This window comes from Phalangium opilio, unplaced genomic scaffold (genome assembly GCF_054372755.1).
Source record: "Phalangium opilio isolate 3A_F unplaced genomic scaffold, DU_Popi_V2 ptg000352l_1, whole genome shotgun sequence".
Classification (NCBI taxonomy): domain Eukaryota; kingdom Metazoa; phylum Arthropoda; class Arachnida; order Opiliones; family Phalangiidae; genus Phalangium; species Phalangium opilio.
Window position 1 is genome coordinate 7,496,366 of NW_028324228.1, and position 22,396 is coordinate 7,518,761.

Below are 22,396 nucleotides of genomic sequence, written 5' to 3' on the forward strand. Positions count from 1 at the left end.
TCTCAAATGTGACATAAAAAGTCAAAGTTTTTCCACAATACCTGACGAACATTTAATTTTTGGGCTTCCGTGAAGCAATGGTTAACGCCGTCGGCTGTTAACCGAAAGGTTGGTGGTTCGAGCCCATCCGGGAGGTGTGTTGTGAGGTCTTAGATGTAGTGTAAAATTCAGAGTTTTTTAAAAATAACTGACGAACATTTAATTTTTGGGCTTCCGTGGCGCAATGGTTAGCGCGTTCGGCTGTTAACCGAAAGGTTGGTGGTTCTAGCCCACCCGGGAGCGGTGTTGTGAGATCTCAAACGTAATGTCAAATGCCAAAGTTTTTCCACAATACCTGACGAACATTTAGTCTTTGGGCTTCCGTGGCGCAATGGTTAGCGCGTTCAGCAGTTAACTGAAAGGTTGGTGGTTCGAGACCATCCGGGAGCGGTGTTGTGAGGTCTCAGATGTGACGTAAAAAGTCAAAGTTTTTCCACAATACCTGACGAAAATTTAATTTTTGGGCTTCCTTGGCGCAATGTTTAGAGCGTTCAGCTGTTATTCAAAAGGTTGGTGGTTCGAGCCCACCCGGGAGCGGTGTTGTGAGCTCTCAAATGTGACGTAAAAAGTCAAAGTTTTTCCACAATACCTGACGAACATTTAATTTTTGGGCTTCCGTGAACCAATGGTTAACGCCGTCGGCTGTTAACCGAAAGGTTGGTGGTTCGAGCCCATCCGGGAGCTGTGTTGTGAGGTCTTAGATGTAGTGTAAAATTCAGAGTTTTTTAAAAATAACTGACGAACATTTAATTTTTGGGCTTCCGTGGCGCAATGGTTAGCGCGTTCGGCTGTTAACCGAAAGGTTGGTGGTTCTAGCCCACCCGGGAGCGGTGTTGTGAGATCTCAAACGTAATGTCAAATGCCAAAGTTTTTCCACAATACCTGACGAACATTTAGTCTTTGGGCTTCCGTGGCGCAATGGTTAGCGCGTTCGGCAGTTAACTGAAAGGTTGGTGGTTCGAGACCATCCGGGAGCGGTGTTGTGAGGTCTCAGATGTGACGTAAAAAGTCAAAGTTTTTCCACAATACCTGACGACCATTTAATTTTTGAGCTTCCGTGGCGCAATGGTTAGCGCGTTCGGCTGTTAACCGAAAGGTTGGTGGTTCGAGCCCACCCGGGAGCGGTGAAGTGAAATCTCACATGTAACGTAAAAATCCAAAGTTTTTCCACAATACCTGACGAACATTTAATTTTTGGGCTTCCGTGAAGCAATGGTTAACGCCGTCGGCTGTTAACCGAAAGGTTGGTGGTTCGAGCCCATCCGGGAGCTGTGTTGTGAGGTCTTAGATGTAGTGTAAAATTCAGAGTTTTTTAAAAATAACTGACGAACATTTAATTTTTGGGCTTCCGTGGCGCAATGGTTAGCGCGTTCGGCTGTTAACCGAAAGGTTGGTGGTTCTAGCCCACCCGGGAGCGGTGTTGTGAGATCTCAAACGTAATGTCAAATGCCAAAGTTTTTCCACAATACCTGACGAACATTTAGTCTTTGGGCTTCCGTGGCGCAATGGTTAGCGCGTTCGGCAGTTAACTGAAAGGTTGGTGGTTCGAGACCATCCGGGAGCGGTGTTGTGAGGTCTCAGATGTGACGTAAAAAGTCAAAGTTTTTCCACAATACCTGACGACCATTTAATTTTTGAGCTTCCGTGGCGCAATGGTTAGCGCGTTCGGCTGTTAACCGAAAGGTTGGTGGTTCGAGCCCACCCGGGAGCGGTGAAGTGAAATCTCACATGTAACGTAAAAATCCAAAGTTTTTCCACAATACCTGACGAACATTTAATCGTTGGGCTTCCGTTTCAATGGTTAACGCCGTCGGCTGTTAACCGAAAGGTTGGTGGTTCGAGCCCATCCGGGAGCGGTGTTGTGAGGTCTTAGATGTAACGTAAAATTCAGAGTTTTTTAAAAACAACTGACGAACATTTAATTTTTGGGCTGCCGTGGCGCAATGGTTAGCGCGTTCGGCTGTTAACCGAAAGGTTGGTGGTTCGAGCCCATCCGGGAGCGGTAATGTGAGGTCTTAGATGTAACGTAAAATTCAGAGTTTTTTAAAAATACCTGACGAACATTTAATCTTTGGGCTTCCGTGGCGCAATGGTTAGCGCGTTCGGCTGTTAACCGAAAGGTTATTGGTTCGAGCCCACCCGGGAGCGGTGTTGTGAGCTCTCAAATGTAACGTAAAAAGCCAAAGTTTTTCCACAATACCTGACGACCGTTTATTTTTTGAGCTTCCGTGGCGCAATGGTTAGCGCGTTCGGCTGTTAACCGAAAGGTTGGTGGTTCGAGCCCATCCGGGAGCGGTAATGTGAGGTCTTAGATGTAACGTAAAATTCAGAGTTTTTTAAAAATACCTGACGAACATTTAATCTTTGGGCTTCCGTGGCGCAATGGTTAGCGCGTTCGGCTGTTAACCGAAAAGTTAGTGGTTCGAGACCATCCGTGAGCGGTGTTGTGAGGTCTCAGATGTGACGTAAAAAGTCAAAGTTTTTCCACAATACCTGACGAACATTTAATTTTTGGGCTTCCGTGAAGCAATGGTTAACGCCGTCGGCTGTTAACCGAAAGGTTGGTGGTTCGAGCCCATCCGGGAGCTGTGTTGTGAGGTCTTAGATGTAGTGTAAATATCAGAGTTTTTTAAAAATACCTGACGAACATTTAATCGTTGGGCTTCCGTTTCAATGGTTAACGCCGTCGGCTGTTAACCGAAAGGTTGGTGGTTCGAGCCCATCCGGGAGCGGTGTTGTGAGGTCTTAGATGTAACGTAAAATTCAGAGTTTTTTAAAAATACCTGACGAACATTTAATCTTTGGGCTTCCGTGGCGCAATGGTTAGCGCGTTCAGCTGTTATTCAAAAGGTTTGTGGTTCGAGCCCATCCGGGAGCGGTGTTTTGAAGTCTCGGATGTGACGTAAAAAGTCAGAGTTTTTCCACAATACCTGACGACCATTTCATTTCTGAGCTTCCTTGGCTCGAAGGTTAGCGCGTTCGGATGTTAACCAAAAGGTTGGTGGTTCGAGCCCACCCGGCTGCCGTGTTGTGAAGTCTCAAATGTAACGTAAAAAGCCAAAGTTTTTCCACAATACCTGACGACCGTTTAATTTTTGAGCTTCCGTGGCGCAATGGTTAGCGCGTTCGGCTGTTAACCGAAAGGTTGGTGGTTCGAGCCCACCCGGGAGCGGTGTTGTGAGATCTCAAACGTAATGTCAAATGCCAAAGTTTTTCCACAACACCTGAAGAACATTTAATCTTTGGGCTTCCGTGGCGCAATGGTTAGCGCGTTCGGCTGTTAACCGAAAGGTTGGTGGTTCGAGCCCACCCGGGAGCGGTGAAGTGAAATCTCACATGTAACGTAAAAATCCAAAGTTTTTCCACAATACCTGACGAACATTTAATTTTTGGGCTTCCGTGAAGCAATGGTTAACGCCGTCGGCTGTTAACCGAAAGGTTGGTGGTTCGAGCCCATCCGGGAGCTGTGTTGTGAGGTCTTAGATGTAGTGTAAAATTCAGAGTTTTTTAAAAATAACTGACGAACATTTAATTTTTGGGCTTCCGTGGCGCAATGGTTAGCGCGTTCGGCTGTTAACCGAAAGGTTGGTGGTTCTAGCCCACCCGGGAGCGGTGTTGTGAGATCTCAAACGTAATGTCAAATGCCAAAGTTTTTCCACAATACCTGACGAACATTTAGTCTTTGGGCTTCCGTGGCGCAATGGTTAGCGCGTTCGGCAGTTAACTGAAAGGTTGGTGGTTCGAGACCATCCGGGAGCGGTGTTGTGAGGTCTCAGATGTGACGTAAAAAGTCAAAGTTTTTCCACAATACCTGACGACCATTTAATTTTTGAGCTTCCGTGGCGCAATGGTTAGCGCGTTCGGCTGTTAACCGAAAGGTTGGTGGTTCGAGCCCACCCGGGAGCGGTGAAGTGAAATCTCACATGTAACGTAAAAATCCAAAGTTTTTCCACAATACCTGACGAACATTTAATCGTTGGGCTTCCGTTTCAATGGTTAACGCCGTCGGCTGTTAACCGAAAGGTTGGTGGTTCGAGCCCATCCGGGAGCGGTGTTGTGAGGTCTTAGATGTAACGTAAAATTCAGAGTTTTTTAAAAACTACTGACGAACATTTAATTTTTGGGCTGCCGTGGCGCAATGGTTAGCGCGTTCGGCTGTTAACCGAAAGGTTGGTGGTTCGAGCCCATCCGGGAGCGGTAATGTGAGGTCTTAGATGTAACGTAAAATTCAGAGTTTTTTAAAAATACCTGACGAACATTTAATCTTTGGGCTTCCGTGGCGCAATGGTTAGCGCGTTCGGCTGTTAACCGAAAGGTTATTGGTTCGAGCCCACCCAGGAGCGGTGTTGTGAGCTCTCAAATGTAACGTAAAAAGCCAAAGTTTTTCCACAATACCTGACGACCGTTTATTTTTTGAGCTTCCGTGGCGCAATGGTTAGCGCGTTCGGCTGTTAACCGAAAGGTTGGTGGTTCGAGCCCATCCGGGAGCGGTAATGTGAGGTCTTAGATGTAACGTAAAATTCAGAGTTTTTTAAAAATACCTGACGAACATTTAATCTTTGGGCTTCCGTGGCGCAATGGTTAGCGCGTTCGGCTGTTAACCGAAAAGTTGGTGGTTCGAGCCCATCCGTGAGCGGTGTTGTGAGGTCTCAGATGTGACGTAAAAAGTCAAAGTTTTTCCACAATACCTGACGAACATTTAATTTTTGGGCTTCCGTGAAGCAATGGTTAACGCCGTCGGCTGTTAACCGAAAGGTTGGTGGTTCGAGCCCATCCGGGAGCTGTGTTGTGAGGTCTTAGATGTAGTGTAAATATCAGAGTTTTTTAAAAATACCTGACGAACATTTAATCGTTGGGCTTCCGTTTCAATGGTTAACGCCGTCGGCTGTTAACCGAAAGGTTGGTGGTTCGAGCCCATCCGGGAGCGGTGTTGTGAGGTCTTAGATGTAACGTAAAATTCAGAGTTTTTTAAAAATACCTGACGAACATTTAATCTTTGGGCTTCCGTGGCGCAATGGTTAGCGCGTTCAGCTGTTATTCAAAAGGTTTGTGGTTCGAGCCCATCCGGGAGCGGTGTTTTGAAGTCTCGGATGTGACGTAAAAAGTCAGAGTTTTTCCACAATACCTGACGACCATTTCATTTCTGAGCTTCCTTGGCTCGAAGGTTAGCGCGTTCGGATGTTAACCAAAAGGTTGGTGGTTCGAGCCCACCCGGCTGCCGTGTTGTGAAGTCTCAAATGTAACGTAAAAAGCCAAAGTTTTTCCACAATACCTGACGACCGTTTAATTTTTGAGCTTCCGTGGCGCAATGGTTAGCGCGTTCGGCTGTTAACCGAAAGGTTGGTGGTTCGAGCCCACCCGGGAGCGGTGTTGTGAGATCTCAAACGTAATGTCAAATGCCAAAGTTTTTCCACAACACCTGACGAACATTTAATCTTTGGGCTTCCGTGGCGCAATGGTTAGCGCGTTCGGCAGTTAACTGAAAGGTTGGTGGTTCGAGACCATCCGGGAGCGGTGTTGTGAGGTCTCAGATGTGACGTAAAAAGTCAAAGTTTTTCCACAATACCTGACGACCATTTAATTTTTGAGCTTCCGTGGCGCAATGGTTAGCGCGTTCGGCTGTTAACCGAAAGGTTGGTGGTTCGAGCCCACCCGGGAGCGGTGTTGTGAAATCTCACATGTAACGTAAAAATCCAAAGTTTTTCCACAATACCTGACGAACATTTAATCGTTGGGCTTCCGTTTCAATGGTTAACGCCGTCGGCTGTTAACCGAAAGGTTGGTGGTTCGAGCCCATCCGGGAGCGGTGTTGTGAGGTCTTAGATGTAACGTAAAATTCAGAGTTTTTTAAAAATAACTGACGAACATTTAATTTTTGGGCTTCCGTGGCGCAATGGTTAGCGCGTTCGGCTGTTAACCGCATTGAGTTCAGAATATATGTATTTCTAGAGTCCTATTTGGATATCGAGTTTTCGCGCTCGCGCGTCCATCGTTTTTAAAAATATGGGACGGACAGACAACTTTATCATTAGGTGGTAGCGCCATCTATTTTACTTAAAACAAACTAGAAAAAAACAGGTAAATGTTAGTTATGTTACTATCGCCGCATTCGTCTGCTTTAGACAGAAAGAAATGTTTGAAAACCGCTGTGTAAGTTCAGTTTTAATTATAATTAAGACCGATTTAAAAATTTTAATACTTTTAACTGCTACACAGATTTAATCTTGAAAGCTACTATGTTTACTGCCCTTTAAACAATATTATTTTGGTAAGTTTTTTTCTCAAAACTTCCCTTCTCATTTTCTCATTAAAGTTTTTGGCGATTTTCCTCATCCTTAGGTTTGTGTATATATAGATAATTTTTGAGATGAGGAAGTTTAAATGGTGATTAAAACCAAGCTCTTGATCGAACATATGATCATTTAAATCTGGGAAAAGAGTTTCATGAACCAAGCACCTCCTAACAAGGGACTCAATTTTTAAGGTTAGTGAATTGCTTGCGGTTCCATGTTTTTCCAGATTTAATCTTCGAATGCATTTTTCTGTAATTTGAAGCAGGGTAACAACGGTTCTGGATGGGTAAATTAGTCCTCCATGGTCTCGTAAATGTATCAGCCCTTTCTCTGATAAGCAGTAATCATGGAAACTGGTGTTTCTACCGCTGCTTTCTTCTAGGCTAGCCTTGCATATGTCACATTTCAGAATTCTTCTGAGTTTCATCACAACAAAACCGCCCACGTATTGAATGATATTATCTCTCAAGAGATTCGACCCATCAAAGTAAAAATCTAGTTCTGCGAGATCATCAGACACTTGATTATCTGACGACTCTGTGGTGGTTGCTGCGCTTAAAAAGGTTGTGGACATTTCACAAATATCTGGAATGGCGGTGTCATCTAGAGCTAGAACATTAGCGCATCCAGATGCTTCTAATTTTGCTAAAAAAGAGCTCTTGTATGCCGATTTAAATTGCGCCACCGTTGGATTATTATTCCAGCCCCCCTTTGTACGTATCGTTGAGAAAAAAAGCTCCAAATGATCCTGGGATAGTTTATATGTTGGGAGGTATCTATATTTTATATATAGCATTTGTTTAGTTAGCTATACCCAAGTGTAGAATAAAAACTTTACTTTTGTCTGACATACTTTAACGGACCATCTTGGTGCACATACATATCCACTAAATACAGAACGCTGCTAATAGAAACGGCGAATCCGAGTGGTCCAGTTTTACGTGTGGACTCGCAAATCAGATTACCATCTGCGTCTGTTAGACTCAACATAAGTTCTTTAGCTTTATTTAGACTTGCTCTCTTGATGTTAACATTTGAGTTATTTATTGGAGACTTATACCCTTTGGCATAAGGGTTGCGAGAGTTTAGGATATCAAATGCCCTGAGAAATAATAAACTATTACAACCGACAGGCAATAAATTTAGCGTGTTTTGTCACCTGTCAACTGTCTCGATAAAATTAACTGTGCCCTCACAGTTTTGAAACTCTTTCATTTTTATTTGTTTTAGGAGTTTCAGAGCGCTAGCCACTGAAGCACTCAAAGTTTGGGCTGCTAGTTTGACTTTCATCTTTTGAGTGTGAAATTTTATGTGAAATCGGCTTAATTTGTTAGCAATACTAAGACCTTCTTCCTCTTGCACCAATTCAAGAAGTACAATTAATGCCCAAAATATGTCCTAAAAATAAAACTATTAATATATTTTTACGATTATATCATTTAAGTTTGTATTTACGTTTCCACTTTGCTGATCCACAAGCAAATTGTGATGTTCCCACAAGTTTCTGATCAGTTTCAACATATGACAAACGTCTAAAATAAAAGCTACATCGTCTTTTGGATTTGCTATTCAGGAAAGGAAACAAAGGTTTTAAATTATTCATAAGTATTTGTGTGAAATGGTTTTTTGTCTTACCAGGGTTTGGAAAAACTGATTTGATTTCTTTGGAATTCATGACAACTCCGAGTCTGTGTGCCATGGAAATGTTTGATGCGAGCCCATCGCAAACGAGCGCAACACATTTAGCACCAGTCAAATTCAGATGATGGAAAGCTTCTCTGACGAGTGTATCTAGAAGCCAGGCGGGGGTGCCATGAACGAAAAAATAGCCAATCGGTAGCTTCCAACTACCGTTTATGGCAACAACCATAAATACAAGAACAGAGGTAGCGACTTCATCATTGTCAGTCTTGGACTCGATGCTAGTGCCATAGTTGACGTAGCCATCAAAGGATTTCCCGTTCCACTTTATCTCTTTCCTAATGGCCATTTCGTCTAACATTAGAGACACCAAAACTGGGTATTTAGATTTTTCCACTTCTTTCTTTAGGAATTGAAAACTCTGGGCAGTGAATCCAGGTTCGCCGTCTATTTTGGAACCCCAATTTCGGAGTGTATTTGGATGAGGCAAACAGAAAATTTGGCGAAGATATCTATACGCTTTAGGGCTATAGAAATGCAAGGTTATAGCAAATTCTCGAAGAATGCTACTATAAGCTTTCTTGGCTTTGTTTTTGGGTCCTGCTTCCTTTAAATGTTGGAAAAGTTCTTTCGCAGTAGGAGAAAATACATCTTCTAATTGTATAATATTTTCTTCTAGCATTAATTTGTCTTTTCGCAAAGTTGCGATAATTCCTTTGAAACTTTCAATCTTTTTATCTCTTCGTATGAGTCTTCGCTTTGTTAAATTAAATGTCTTTTGGATGATCTTTCTTCTTTTTATTTGATTTGCCAGTTGATTTTTAAGCATCGCAATTTCTCTATTCTAAAGTGGCAGTGTTATGATTGGAATATGTGCAGTTAAGCGTGGCTCTATATTCTCTAGCATATTATGTACCTTTTTCTTGGAAAGGGTTTCAATTTCTCTTAAAATCTTTTCGTCTGTCTTGTGATATGTCTGAGGTGAAAGAAAATGTCATCATGTGTACCAACATAAGTTAAACAACTATTCAATGTACATGAAATGTTGACAATGAATATAAAGCTGCAGTCCTTTCATCAGTTTCTTGGTTTTTGTTTAAACTCGTATTGCCTTGAGAGCAACGGCTAGGAGTATAGTCCCAATCCATGGGTTCAACCAAACCTTCAACTTCTGATGAAGCAACATTGCGTTCCTCTGCCTGATTATGTTGTAAAGCATTAGGGATGTTGCCAAACTTAATAAAGCGTGTCTTACATTTTTATCCATTGACATAATTTCGCCATCCGTATTTTCAATGTCAATATTTTGAGCAACATCATCCACAACTTCACAGCCACTTATTTCTAAAAGGTCTTCAGGGTCTGGGATTATCTCTATTGATCGCGAATAAGACGCGGAACTCTCCGAAATAATACTTTTGTTTAGGCCTACATTTTTGTTACACCGACTGTAAGTTTTCTGTAAACGGTTTAAAAGTGGCAAATTACAGTAAAACATTTAATTTTCTTAGAATTATATTTCATTAATATACAATTCCTATGTTGAAGTTTGGGTTGCAAGTTTCGGGTAAAAACAGAGTAGGAACTGCATTAGCCGATAGCACGCGTATTTTAGAATTTTCGCGATAGTCCGCTTGACAAAAATGATCACCGCAAATAGCATCATATTTTTGTGGAGTCCATTCGGGTTTATTAATGGCCCGACACCATTGTTTCATTAACTCGGGATTTTTAGTAGGGAATCTTAATAGTACAATTCAAAAAGTGTTGAACTTCTGAATATTTTTTAATATTCTTTATTTCTATACTTACTTATGCCACGAAACATTTTTATTCCTACCAGTGTTAACGCACTTCTCTACTGAGCATTTTCTACCCATGATAAAATTCAATAACTTTTCATATTATTTGTTACTTTAATAATGAAAAAGATAAAATAAAGTAAAAACAAGTATTACACCAGAAATTTATCAAAATTTTATTTATTAAAATTAAGTTTAACAAATTCTTAGTAATTAACGCTCAACTAACAGTTTTTCAACTTTGGCGCTTTACGTCTTCTTAAGCCTAATTTTCAAATTCAAGCCAATTTCCCGCCAAAAGAAACTATTTTCAGTTTCATCCGTCAGGCGACAGATGGCGCTAACGACTAATGATAAAGTAATGAAATTCGACGAATCCGAGTCCGCGAGGAGGAAATTCAACAAAAACTCTAGAAATACATATATTCTGAACTCAATGGTTAACCGAAAGGTTGGTGGTTCGAGCCCATCCGGGAGCGGTAATTTGAGGTCTTAGATGTAACGTAAAATTCAGAGTTTTTTAAAAATACCTGACGAACATTTAATCTTTGGGCTTCCGTGGCGCAATGGTTAGCGCGTTCGGCTGTTAACCGAAAGGTTGGTGGTTCGAGCCCATCCGTGAGCGGTGTTGTGAGGTCTCAGATGTGACGTAAAAAGTCAAAGTTTTTCCACAATACCTGACGACCATTTAATTTTTGAGCTTCCGTGGCGCAATGGTTAGCGCGTTCGGCTGTTAACCGAAAGGTTGGTGGTTCGAGCCCACCCGGGAGCGGTGTTGTGAAATCTCACATGTAACGTAAAAATCCAAAGTTTTTCCACAATACCTGACGAACATTTAATCGTTGGGCTTCCGTTTCAATGGTTAACGCCGTCGGCTGTTAACCGAAAGGTTGGTGGTTCGAGCCCATCCGGGAGCGGTGTTGTGAGGTCTTAGATGTAACGTAAAATTCAGAGTTTTTTAAAAAATAACTGACGAACATTTAATTTTTGGGCTTCCTTGGCGCAATGTTTAGAGCGTTCAGCTGTTATTCAAAAGGTTGGTGGTTCGAGCCCACCCGGGAGAGGTGTTGTGAGCTCTCAAATGTGACGTAAAAAGTCAAAGTTTTTCCACAATACCTGACGAACATTTAATTTTTGGGCTTCCGTGAAGCAATGGTTAACGCCGTCGGCTGTTAACCGAAAGGTTGGTGGTTCGAGCCCATCCGGGAGCTGTGTTGTGAGGTCTTAGATGTAGTGTAAAATTCAGATTTTTTTAAAAATAACTGACGAACATTTAATTTTTGGGCTTCCGTGGCGCAATGGTTAGCGCGTTCGGCTGTTAACCGAAAGGTTGGTGGTTCTAGCCCACCCGGGAGCGGTGTTGTGAGATCTCAAACGTAATGTCAAATGCCAAAGTTTTTCCACAATACCTGACGAACATTTAGTCTTCGGGCTTCCGTGGCGCAATGGTTAGCGCGTTCGGCAGTTAACTGAAAGGTTGGTGGTTCGAGACCATCCGGGAGCGGTGTTGTGAGGTCTCAGATGTGACGTAAAAAGTCAAAGTTTTTCCACAATACCTGACGACCATTTAATTTTTGAGCTTCCGTGGCGCAATGGTTAGCGCGTTCGGCTGTTAACCGAAAGGTTGGTGGTTCGAGCCCACCCGGGAGCGGTGAAGTGAAATCTCACATGTAACGTAAAAATCCAAAGTTTTTCCACAATACCTGACGAACATTTAATCGTTGGGCTTCCGTTTCAATGGTTAACGCCGTCGGCTGTTAACCGAAAGGTTGGTGGTTCGAGCCCATCCGGGAGCGGTGTTGTGAGGTCTTAGATGTAACGTAAAATTCAGAGTTTTTTAAAAACAACTGACGAACATTTAATTTTTGGGCTGCCGTGGCGCAATGGTTAGCGCGTTCGGCTGTTAACCGAAAGGTTGGTGGTTCGAGCCCATCCGGGAGCGGTGAAGTGAAATCTCACATGTAACGTAAAAATCCAAAGTTTTTCCACAATACCTGACGAACATTTAATTTTTGGGCTTCCGTGAAGCAATGGTTAGCGCGTTCGGCTGTTAACCGAAAGGTTGGTGGTTCGAGCCCATCCGGGAGCGGTAATGTGAGGTCTTAGATGTAACGTAAAATTCAGAGTTTTTTAAAAATACCTGACGAACATTTAATCTTTGGGCTTCCGTGGCGCAATGGTTAGCGCGTTCGGCTGTTAACCGAAAGGTTGGTGGTTCGAGCCCATCCGTGAGCGGTGTTGTGAGGTCTCAGATGTGACGTAAAAAGTCAAAGTTTTTCCACAATACCTGACGACCATTTAATTTTTGAGCTTCCGTGGCGCAATGGTTAGCGCGTTCGGCTGTTAACCGAAAGGTTGGTGGTTCGAGCCCACCCGGGAGCGGTGTTGTGAAATCTCACATGTAACGTAAAAATCCAAAGTTTTTCCACAATACCTGACGAACATTTAATCGTTGGGCTTCCGTTTCAATGGTTAACGCCGTCGGCTGTTAACCGAAAGGTTGGTGGTTCGAGCCCATCCGGGAGCGGTGTTGTGAGGTCTTAGATGTAACGTAAAATTCAGAGTTTTTTAAAAATAACTGACGAACATTTAATTTTTGGGCTTCCTTGGCGCAATGTTTAGAGCGTTCAGCTGTTATTCAAAAGGTTGGTGGTTCGAGCCCACCCGGGAGAGGTGTTGTGAGCTCTCAAATGTGACGTAAAAAGTCAAAGTTTTTCCACAATACCTGACGAACATTTAATTTTTGGGCTTCCGTGAAGCAATGGTTAACGCCGTCGGCTGTTAACCGAAAGGTTGGTGGTTCGAGCCCATCCGGGAGCTGTGTTGTGAGGTCTTAGATGTAGTGTAAAATTCAGAGTTTTTTAAAAATAACTGACGAACATTTAATTTTTGGGCTTCCGTGGCGCAATGGTTAGCGCGTTCGGCTGTTAACCGAAAGGTTGGTGGTTCTAGCCCACCCGGGAGCGGTGTTGTGAGATCTCAAACGTAATGTCAAATGCCAAAGTTTTTCCACAATACCTGACGAACATTTAGTCTTTGGGCTTCCGTGGCGCAATGGTTAGCGCGTTCGGCAGTTAACTGAAAGGTTGGTGGTTCGAGACCATCCGGGAGCGGTGTTGTGAGGTCTCAGATGTGACGTAAAAAGTCAAAGTTTTTCCACAATACCTGACGACCATTTAATTTTTGAGCTTCCGTGGCGCAATGGTTAGCGCGTTCGGCTGTTAACCGAAAGGTTGGTGGTTCGAGCCCACCCGGGAGCGGTGAAGTGAAATCTCACATGTAACGTAAAAATCCAAAGTTTTTCCACAATACCTGACGAACATTTAATCGTTGGGCTTCCGTTTCAATGGTTAACGCCGTCGGCTGTTAACCGAAAGGTTGGTGGTTCGAGCCCATCCGGGAGCGGTGTTGTGAGGTCTTAGATGTAACGTAAAATTCAGAGTTTTTTAAAAACAACTGACGAACATTTAATTTTTGGGCTGCCGTGGCGCAATGGTTAGCGCGTTCGGCTGTTAACCGAAAGGTTGGTGGTTCGAGCCCATCCGGGAGCGGTGAAGTGAAATCTCACATGTAACGTAAAAATCCAAAGTTTTTCCACAATACCTGACGAACATTTAATTTTTGGGCTTCCGTGAAGCAATGGTTAGCGCGTTCGGCTGTTAACCGAAAGGTTGGTGGTTCGAGCCCATCCGGGAGCGGTAATGTGAGGTCTTAGATGTAACGTAAAATTCAGAGTTTTTAAAAATACCTGACGAACATTTAATCTTTGGGCTTCCGTGGCGCAATGGTTAGCGCGTTCGGCTGTTAACCGAAAGGTTGGTGGTTCGAGCCCATCCGTGAGCGGTGTTGTGAGGTCTCAGATGTGACGTAAAAAGTCAAAGTTTTTCCACAATACCTGACGACCATTTAATTTTTGAGCTTCCGTGGCGCAATGGTTAGCGCGTTCGGCTGTTAACCGAAAGGTTGGTGGTTCGAGCCCACCCGGGAGCGGTGTTGTGAATTCTCACATGTAACGTAAAAATCCAAAGTTTTTCCACAATACCTGACGAACATTTAAACGTTGGGCTTCCGTTTCAATGGTTAACGCCGTCGGCTGTTAACCGAAAGGTTGGTGGTTCGAGCCCATCCGGGAGCGGTGTTGTGAGGTCTTAGATGTAACGTAAAATTCAGAGTTTTTTAAAAATAACTGACGAACATTTAATTTTTGGGCTTCCTTGGCGCAATGTTTAGAGCGTTCAGCTGTTATTCAAAAGGTTGGTGGTTTGAGCCCACCCGGGAGCGGTGTTGTGAGATCTCAAACGTAATGTCAAATGCCAAAGTTTTTCCACAATACCTGACGAACATTTAGTCTTTGGGCTTCCGTGGCGCAATGGTTAGCGCGTTCGGCAGTTAACTGAAAGGTTGGTGGTTCGAGACCATCCGGGAGCGGTAATGTGAGGTCTTAGATGTAACGTAAAATTCAGAGTTTTTTAAAAATACCTGACGAACATTTAATCTTTGGGCTTCCGTGGCGCAATGGTTAGCGCGTTCGGCTGTTAACCGAAAGGTTATTGGTTCGAGCCCACCCGGGAGCGGTGTTGTGAGCTCTCAAATGTATCGTAAAAAGCCAAAGTTTTTCCACAATACCTGACGACCGTTTATTTTTGGAGCTTCCGTGGCGCAATGGTTAGCGCGTTCGTCTGTTAACCGAAAGGTTGGTGGTTCGAGCCCACCCGGGAGCGGTGTTGTGAGATCTCAAACGTAATGTCAAATGCCAAAGTTTTTCCACAATACCTGACGAACATTTAATCTTTGGGCTTCCGTGGCGCAATGGTTAGCGCGTTCGGCAGTTAACTGAAAGGTTGGTGGTTCGAGACCATCCGGGAGCGGTGTTGTGAGGTCTCAGATGTGACGTAAAAAGTCAAAGTTTTTCCACAATACCTGACGACCATTTAATTTTTGAGCTTCCGTGGCGCAATGGTTAGCGCGTTCGGCTGTTAACCGAAAGGTTGGTGGTTCGAGCCCATCCGGGAGCGGTAATGTGAGGTCTTAGATGTAACGTAAAATTCAGAGTTTTTTAAAAATACCTGACGAACATTTAATCTTTGGGCTTCCGTGGCGCAATGGTTAGCGCGTTCGGCTGTTAACCGAAAGGTTGGTGGTTCGAGCCCTTCCTTGAGCGGTGTTGTGAGGTCTCAGATGTGACGTAAAAAGTCAAAGTTTTTCCACAATACCTGACGACCATTTAATTTTTGAGCTTCCGTGGCGCAATGGTTAGCGCGTTCGGCTGTTAACCGAAAGGTTGGTGGTTCGAGCCCACCCGGGAGCGGTGTTGTGAATTCTCACATGTAACGTAAAAATCCAAAGTTTTTCCACAATACCTGACGAACATTTAAACGTTGGGCTTCCGTTTCAATGGTTAACGCCGTCGGCTGTTAACCGAAAGGTTGGTGGTTCGAGCCCATCCGGGAGCGGTGTTGTGAGGTCTTAGATGTAACGTAAAATTCAGAGTTTTTTAAAAATAACTGACGAACATTTAATTTTTGGGCTTCCTTGGCGCAATGTTTAGAGCGTTCAGCTGTTATTCAAAAGGTTGGTGGTTCGAGCCCACCCGGGAGCGGTGTTGTGAGATCTCAAACGTAATGTCAAATGCCAAAGTTTTTCCACAATACCTGACGAACATTTAGTCTTTGGGCTTCCGTGGCGCAATGGTTAGCGCGTTCGGCAGTTAACTGAAAGGTTGGTGGTTCGAGACCATCCGGGAGCGGTAATGTGAGGTCTTAGATGTAACGTAAAATTCAGAGTTTTTTAAAAATACCTGACGAACATTTAATCTTTGGGCTTCCGTGGCGCAATGGTTAGCGCGTTCGGCTGTTAACCGAAAGGTTATTGGTTCGAGCCCACCCGGGAGCGGTGTTGTGAGCTCTCAAATGTATCGTAAAAAGCCAAAGTTTTTCCACAATACCTGACGACCGTTTATTTTTGGAGCTTCCGTGGCGCAATGGTTAGCGCGTTCGTCTGTTAACCGAAAGGTTGGTGGTTCGAGCCCACCCGGGAGCGGTGTTGTGAGATCTCAAACGTAATGTCAAATGCCAAAGTTTTTCCACAATACCTGACGAACATTTAATCTTTGGGCTTCCGTGGCGCAATGGTTAGCGCGTTCGGCAGTTAACTGAAAGGTTGGTGGTTCGAGACCATCCGGGAGCGGTGTTGTGAGGTCTCAGATGTGACGTAAAAAGTCAAAGTTTTTCCACAATACCTGACGACCATTTAATTTTTGAGCTTCCGTGGCGCAATGGTTAGCGCGTTCGGCTGTTAACCGAAAGGTTGGTGGTTCGAGCCCATCCGGGAGCGGTAATGTGAGGTCTTAGATGTAACGTAAAATTCAGAGTTTTTTAAAAATACCTGACGAACATTTAATCTTTGGGCTTCCGTGGCGCAATGGTTAGCGCGTTCGGCTGTTAACCGAAAGGTTGGTGGTTCGAGCCCATCCGTGAGCGGTGTTGTGAGGTCTCAGATGTGACGTAAAAAGTCAAAGTTTTTCCACAATACCTGACGACCATTTAATTTTTGAGCTTCCGTGGCGCAATGGTTAGCGCGTTCGGCTGTTAACCGAAAGGTTGGTGGTTCGAGCCCACCCGGGAGCGGTGTTGTGAATTCTCACATGTAACGTAAAAATCCAAAGTTTTTCCACAATACCTGACGAACATTTAATCGTTGGGCTTCCGTTTCAATGGTTAACGCCGTCGGCTGTTAACCGAAAGGTTGGTGGTTCGAGCCCATCCGGGAGCGGTGTTGTGAGGTCTTAGATGTAACGTAAAATTCAGAGTTTTTTAAAAATAACTGACGAACATTTAATTTTTGGGCTTCCTTGGCGCAATGTTTAGAGCGTTCAGCTGTTATTCAAAAGGTTGGTGGTTCGAGCCCACCCGGGAGCGGTGTTGTGAGCTCTCAAATGTGACGTAAAAAGTCAAAGTTTTTCCACAATACCTGACGAACATTTAATTTTTGGGCTTCCGTGAAGCAATGGTTAACGCCGTCGGCTGTTAACCGAAAGGTTGGTGGTTCGAGCCCATCCGGGAGCTGTGTTGTGAGATCTCACATGTAACGTAAAAATCCAAATTTTTTCCACAATACCTGACGAACATTTAATCTTTGGGCTTCCGTTGCGCAATGGCTAACGCCGTCGGCTGTTAACCGAAAGGTTGGTGGTTCGAGCCCATCCGGGAGCGGTGTTGTGAGGTCTTAGATGTAACGTAAAATTCAGAGTTTTTTTAAAAATATCTGACGAACATTTAATTTTTGGGCTTCCGTGGCGCAATGGTTAGCGCGTTCAGCTGTTATTCAAAAGGTTTGTGGTTCGAGCCCATCCGGGAGCGGTGTTTTGAAGTCTCGGATGTGACGTAAAAAGTCAGAGTTTTTCCACAATACCTGACGACCATTTCATTTCTGAGCTTCCTTGGCTCGAAGGTTAGCGCGTTCGGATGTTAACCAAAAGGTTGGTGGTTCGAGCCCACCCGGCTGCCGTGTTGTGAAGTCTCAAATGTAACGTAAAAAGCCAAATATTTTCCACAATACCTGACGACCGTTTAATTTTTGAGCTTCCGTGGCGCAATGGTTAGCGCGTTCGGCTGTTAACCGAAAGGTTGGTGGTTCGAGCCCACCCGGGAGCGGTGTTGTGAGATCTCAAACGTAATGTCAAATGCCAAAGTTTTTCCACAATACCTGACGAACATTTAGTCTTTGGGCTTCCGTTGCGCAATGGTTAACGCCGTCGGCTGTTAACCGAAAGGTTGGTGGTTCGAGCCCATCCGGGAGCGGTGTTGTGAGGTCTTAGATGTAACGTAAAATTCAGAGTTTTTTAAAAATAACTGACGAACATTTAATTTTTGGGCTTCCTTGGCGCAATGTTTAGAGCGTTCAGCTGTTATTCAAAAGGTTGGTGGTTCGAGCCCACCCGGGAGCGGTGTTGTGAGCTCTCAAATGTGACGTAAAAAGTCAAAGTTTTTTAAAAATAACTGACGAACATTTAATTTTTGGGCTTCCTTGGCGCAATGTTTAGAGCGTTCAGCTGTTATTCAAAAGGTTGGTGGTTCGAGCCCACCCGGGAGCGGTGTTGTGAGATCTCAAACGTAATGTCAAATGCCAAAGTTTTTCCACAATACCTGACGAACATTTAGTCTTTGGGCTTCCGTGGCGCAATGGTTAGCGCGTTCGGCAGTTAACTGAAAGGTTGGTGGTTCGAGACCATCCGGGAGCGGTAATGTGAGGTCTTAGATGTAACGTAAAATTCAGAGTTTTTTAAAAATACCTGACGAACATTTAATCTTTGGGCTTCCGTGGCGCAATGGTTAGCGCGTTCGGCTGTTAACCGAAAGGTTATTGGTTCGAGCCCACCCGGGAGCGGTGTTGTGAGCTCTCAAATGTATCGTAAAAAGCCAAAGTTTTTCCACAATACCTGACGACCGTTTATTTTTGGAGCTTCCGTGGCGCAATGGTTAGCGCGTTCGTCTGTTAACCGAAAGGTTGGTGGTTCGAGCCCACCCGGGAGCGGTGTTGTGAGATCTCAAACGTAATGTCAAATGCCAAAGTTTTTCCACAATACCTGACGAACATTTAATCTTTGGGCTTCCGTGGCGCAATGGTTAGCGCGTTCGGCAGTTAACTGAAAGGTTGGTGGTTCGAGACCATCCGGGAGCGGTGTTGTGAGGTCTCAGATGTGACGTAAAAAGTCAAAGTTTTTCCACAATACCTGACGACCATTTAATTTTTGAGCTTCCGTGGCGCAATGGTTAGCGCGTTCGGCTGTTAACCGAAAGGTTGGTGGTTCGAGCCCATCCGGGAGCGGTAATGTGAGGTCTTAGATGTAACGTAAAATTCAGAGTTTTTTAAAAATACCTGACGAACATTTAATCTTTGGGCTTCCGTGGCGCAATGGTTAGCGCGTTCGGCTGTTAACCGAAAGGTTGGTGGTTCGAGCCCATCCGTGAGCGGTGTTGTGAGGTCTCAGATGTGACGTAAAAAGTCAAAGTTTTTCCACAATACCTGACGACCATTTAATTTTTGAGCTTCCGTGGCGCAATGGTTAGCGCGTTCGGCTGTTAACCGAAAGGTTGGTGGTTCGAGCCCACCCGGGAGCGGTGTTGTGAATTCTCACATGTAACGTAAAAATCCAAAGTTTTTCCACAATACCTGACGAACATTTAATCGTTGGGCTTCCGTTTCAATGGTTAACGCCGTCGGCTGTTAACCGAAAGGTTGGTGGTTCGAGCCCATCCGGGAGCGGTGTTGTGAGGTCTTAGATGTAACGTAAAATTCAGAGTTTTTTAAAAATAACTGACGAACATTTAATTTTTGGGCTTCCTTGGCGCAATGTTTAGAGCGTTCAGCTGTTATTCAAAAGGTTGGTGGTTCGAGCCCACCCGGGAGCGGTGTTGTGAGCTCTCAAATGTGACGTAAAAAGTCAAAGTTTTTCCACAATACCTGACGAACATTTAATTTTTGGGCTTCCGTGAAGCAATGGTTAACGCCGTCGGCTGTTAACCGAAAGGTTGGTGGTTCGAGCCCATCCGGGAGCTGTGTTGTGAGATCTCACATGTAACGTAAAAATCCAAATTTTTTCCACAATACCTGACGAACATTTAATCTTTGGGCTTCCGTTGCGCAATGGCTAACGCCGTCGGCTGTTAACCGAAAGGTTGGTGGTTCGAGCCCATCCGGGAGCGGTGTTGTGAGGTCTTAGATGTAACGTAAAATTCAGAGTTTTTTTAAAAATATCTGACGAACATTTAATTTTTGGGCTTCCGTGGCGCAATGGTTAGCGCGTTCAGCTGTTATTCAAAAGGTTTGTGGTTCGAGCCCATCCGGGAGCGGTGTTTTGAAGTCTCGGATGTGACGTAAAAAGTCAGAGTTTTTCCACAATACCTGACGACCATTTCATTTCTGAGCTTCCTTGGCTCGAAGGTTAGCGCGTTCGGATGTTAACCAAAAGGTTGGTGGTTCGAGCCCACCCGGCTGCCGTGTTGTGAAGTCTCAAATGTAACGTAAAAAGCCAAATATTTTCCACAATACCTGACGACCGTTTAATTTTTGAGCTTCCGTGGCGCAATGGTTAGCGCGTTCGGCTGTTAACCGAAAGGTTGGTGGTTCGAGCCCACCCGGGAGCGGTGTTGTGAGATCTCAAACGTAATGTCAAATGCCAAAGTTTTTCCACAATACCTGACGAACATTTAGTCTTTGGGCTTCCGTTGCGCAATGGTTAACGCCGTCGGCTGTTAACCGAAAGGTTGGTGGTTCGAGCCCATCCGGGAGCGGTGTTGTGAGGTCTTAGATGTAACGTAAAATTCAGAGTTTTTTAAAAATAACTGACGAACATTTAATTTTTGGGCTTCCTTGGCGCAATGTTTAGAGCGTTCAGCTGTTATTCAAAAGGTTGGTGGTTCGAGCCCACCCGGGAGCGGTGTTGTGAGCTCTCAAATGTGACGTAAAAAGTCAAAGTTTTTCCACAATACCTGACGAACATTTAATTTTTGGGCTTCCGTGAAGCAATGGTTAACGCCGTCGGCTGTTAACCGAAAGGTTGGTGGTTCGAGCCCATCCGGGAGCTGTGTTGTGAGGTCTTAGATGTAGTGTAAAATTCAGAGTTTTTTAAAAATAACTGACGAACATTTAATTTTTGGGCTTCCGTGGCGCAATGGTTAGCGCGTTCGGCTGTTAACCGAAAGGTTGGTGGTTCTAGCCCACCCGGGAGCGGTGTTGTGAGATCTCAAACGTAATGTCAAATGCCAAAGTTTTTCCACAATACCTGACGAACATTTAGTCTTTGGGCTTCCGTGGCGCAATGGTTAGCGCGTTCGGCAGTTAACTGAAAGGTTGGTGGTTCGAGACCATCCGGGAGCGGTGTTGTGAGGTCTCAGATGTGACGTAAAAAGTCAGAGTTTTTTAAAAATACCTGACGAACATTTAATCTTTGGGCTTCCGTGGCGCAATGGTTAGCGCGTTCGGCTGTTAACCGAAAGGTTATTGGTTCGAGCCCACCCGGGAGCGGTGTTGTGAGCTCTCAAATGTAACGTAAAAAGCCAAAGTTTTTCCACAATACCTGACGACCGTTTATTTTTTGAGCTTCCGTGGCGCAATGGTTAGCGCGTTCGTCTGTTAACCGAAAGGTTGGTGGTTCGAGCCCATCCGGGAGCGGTGTTGTGAGGTCTTAGATGTAACGTAAAATTCAGAGTTTTTTAAAAATAACTGACGAACATTTAATTTTTGGGCTTCCTTGGCGCAATGTTTAGAGCGTTCAGCTGTTATTCAAAAGGTTGGTGGTTCGAGCCCACCCGGGAGCGGTGTTGTGAGCTCTCAAATGTGACGTAAAAAGTCAAAGTTTTTCCACAATACCTGACGAACATTTAATTTTTGGGCTTCCGTGAAGCAATGGTTAACGCCGTCGGCTGTTAACCGAAAGGTTGGTGGTTCGAGCCCATCCGGGAGCTGTGTTGTGAGATCTCACATGTAACGTAAAAATCCAAATTTTTTCCACAATACCTGACGAACATTTAATCTTTGGGCTTCCGTTGCGCAATGGCTAACGCCGTCGGCTGTTAACCGAAAGGTTGGTGGTTCGAGCCCATCCGGGAGCGGTGTTGTGAGGTCTTAGATGTAACGTAAAATTCAGAGTTTTTTTAAAAATATCTGACGAACATTTAATTTTTGGGCTTCCGTAGCGCAATGGTTAGCGCGTTCAGCTGTTATTCAAAAGGTTTGTGGTTCGAGCCCATCCGGGAGCGGTGTTTTGAAGTCTCGGATGTGACGTAAAAAGTCAGAGTTTTTCCACAATACCTGACGACCATTTCATTTCTGAGCTTCCTTGGCTCGAAGGTTAGCGCGTTCGGATGTTAACCAAAAGGTTGGTGGTTCGAGCCCACCCGGCTGCCGTGTTGTGAAGTCTCAAATGTAACGTAAAAAGCCAAATATTTTCCACAATACCTGACGACCGTTTAATTTTTGAGCTTCCGTGGCGCAATGGTTAGCGCGTTCGGCTGTTAACCGAAAGGTTGGTGGTTCGAGCCCACCCGGGAGCGGTGTTGTGAGATCTCAAACGTAATGTCAAATGCCAAAGTTTTTCCACAATACCTGACGAACATTTAGTCTTTGGGCTTCCGTTGCGCAATGGTTAACGCCGTCGGCTGTTAACCGAAAGGTTGGTGGTTCGAGCCCATCCGGGAGCGGTGTTGTGAGGTCTTAGATGTAACGTAAAATTCAGAGCTTTTTAAAAATAACTGACGAACATTTAATTTTTGGGCTTCCTTGGCGCAATGTTTAGAGCGTTCAGCTGTTATTCAAAAGGTTGGTGGTTCGAGCCCACCCGGGAGCGGTGTTGTGAGCTCTCAAATGTGACGTAAAAAGTCAAAGTTTTTCCACAATACCTGACGAACATTTAATTTTTGGGCTTCCGTGAAGCAATGGTTAACGCCGTCGGCTGTTAACCGAAAGGTTGGTGGTTCGAGCCCATCCGGGAGCTGTGTTGTGAGGTCTTAGATGTAGTGTAAAATTCAGAGTTTTTTAAAAATAACTGACGAACATTTAATTTTTGGGCTTCCGTGGCGCAATGGTTAGCGCGTTCGGCTGTTAACCGAAAGGTTGGTGGTT

At 44.4% G+C, this 22,396-nt stretch overlaps 1 long non-coding RNA gene and 18 other non-coding genes across 19 annotated transcripts; 18 read left to right on the plus strand and 1 right to left on the minus strand.

Moving 5' to 3' along the window:
• The first annotated feature begins 1,090 nt into the window (after window positions 1-1,090).
• TRNAN-GUU (transfer RNA asparagine (anticodon GUU)) lies at window positions 1,091-1,163 on the plus strand. Its single transcript has one exon. It is a non-coding gene; the product is annotated as a tRNA-Asn (tRNA).
• A 514-nt stretch (window positions 1,164-1,677) lies between these two features.
• On the plus strand, window positions 1,678-1,750 carry TRNAN-GUU (transfer RNA asparagine (anticodon GUU)). Its single transcript has one exon. It is a non-coding gene; the product is annotated as a tRNA-Asn (tRNA).
• Window positions 1,751-3,138: 1,388 nt separating this feature from the next.
• Window positions 3,139-3,211, plus strand: TRNAN-GUU (transfer RNA asparagine (anticodon GUU)). Its single transcript has one exon. It is a non-coding gene; the product is annotated as a tRNA-Asn (tRNA).
• Window positions 3,212-3,285: 74 nt separating this feature from the next.
• On the plus strand, window positions 3,286-3,358 carry TRNAN-GUU (transfer RNA asparagine (anticodon GUU)). The gene has a single exon. It is a non-coding gene; the product is annotated as a tRNA-Asn (tRNA).
• Window positions 3,359-3,872: 514 nt separating this feature from the next.
• Window positions 3,873-3,945, plus strand: TRNAN-GUU (transfer RNA asparagine (anticodon GUU)). Its single transcript has one exon. It is a non-coding gene; the product is annotated as a tRNA-Asn (tRNA).
• A 1,388-nt stretch (window positions 3,946-5,333) lies between these two features.
• Window positions 5,334-5,406, plus strand: TRNAN-GUU (transfer RNA asparagine (anticodon GUU)). Its single transcript has one exon. It is a non-coding gene; the product is annotated as a tRNA-Asn (tRNA).
• A 221-nt stretch (window positions 5,407-5,627) lies between these two features.
• TRNAN-GUU (transfer RNA asparagine (anticodon GUU)) lies at window positions 5,628-5,700 on the plus strand. The gene has a single exon. It is a non-coding gene; the product is annotated as a tRNA-Asn (tRNA).
• Window positions 5,701-8,691: 2,991 nt separating this feature from the next.
• LOC149608428 (uncharacterized) lies at window positions 8,692-9,103 on the minus strand. Its single transcript, XR_016377007.1, has 3 exons — window positions 9,011-9,103; window positions 8,890-8,949; window positions 8,692-8,817 (listed from the first exon to the last, which is right to left on the minus strand). It is a non-coding gene; the product is annotated as an uncharacterized LOC149608428 (long non-coding RNA).
• Window positions 9,104-10,474: 1,371 nt separating this feature from the next.
• Window positions 10,475-10,547, plus strand: TRNAN-GUU (transfer RNA asparagine (anticodon GUU)). Its single transcript has one exon. It is a non-coding gene; the product is annotated as a tRNA-Asn (tRNA).
• An 806-nt stretch (window positions 10,548-11,353) lies between these two features.
• On the plus strand, window positions 11,354-11,426 carry TRNAN-GUU (transfer RNA asparagine (anticodon GUU)). Its single transcript has one exon. It is a non-coding gene; the product is annotated as a tRNA-Asn (tRNA).
• Window positions 11,427-12,084: 658 nt separating this feature from the next.
• TRNAN-GUU (transfer RNA asparagine (anticodon GUU)) lies at window positions 12,085-12,157 on the plus strand. Its single transcript has one exon. It is a non-coding gene; the product is annotated as a tRNA-Asn (tRNA).
• An 805-nt stretch (window positions 12,158-12,962) lies between these two features.
• On the plus strand, window positions 12,963-13,035 carry TRNAN-GUU (transfer RNA asparagine (anticodon GUU)). The gene has a single exon. It is a non-coding gene; the product is annotated as a tRNA-Asn (tRNA).
• A 657-nt stretch (window positions 13,036-13,692) lies between these two features.
• TRNAN-GUU (transfer RNA asparagine (anticodon GUU)) lies at window positions 13,693-13,765 on the plus strand. The gene has a single exon. It is a non-coding gene; the product is annotated as a tRNA-Asn (tRNA).
• Window positions 13,766-15,010: 1,245 nt separating this feature from the next.
• On the plus strand, window positions 15,011-15,083 carry TRNAN-GUU (transfer RNA asparagine (anticodon GUU)). Its single transcript has one exon. It is a non-coding gene; the product is annotated as a tRNA-Asn (tRNA).
• A 1,245-nt stretch (window positions 15,084-16,328) lies between these two features.
• TRNAN-GUU (transfer RNA asparagine (anticodon GUU)) lies at window positions 16,329-16,401 on the plus strand. Its single transcript has one exon. It is a non-coding gene; the product is annotated as a tRNA-Asn (tRNA).
• Window positions 16,402-17,354: 953 nt separating this feature from the next.
• On the plus strand, window positions 17,355-17,427 carry TRNAN-GUU (transfer RNA asparagine (anticodon GUU)). Its single transcript has one exon. It is a non-coding gene; the product is annotated as a tRNA-Asn (tRNA).
• A 1,394-nt stretch (window positions 17,428-18,821) lies between these two features.
• TRNAN-GUU (transfer RNA asparagine (anticodon GUU)) lies at window positions 18,822-18,894 on the plus strand. The gene has a single exon. It is a non-coding gene; the product is annotated as a tRNA-Asn (tRNA).
• Window positions 18,895-19,847: 953 nt separating this feature from the next.
• On the plus strand, window positions 19,848-19,920 carry TRNAN-GUU (transfer RNA asparagine (anticodon GUU)). Its single transcript has one exon. It is a non-coding gene; the product is annotated as a tRNA-Asn (tRNA).
• Window positions 19,921-21,755: 1,835 nt separating this feature from the next.
• Window positions 21,756-21,828, plus strand: TRNAN-GUU (transfer RNA asparagine (anticodon GUU)). The gene has a single exon. It is a non-coding gene; the product is annotated as a tRNA-Asn (tRNA).
• Window positions 21,829-22,396: the final 568 nt, after the last annotated feature.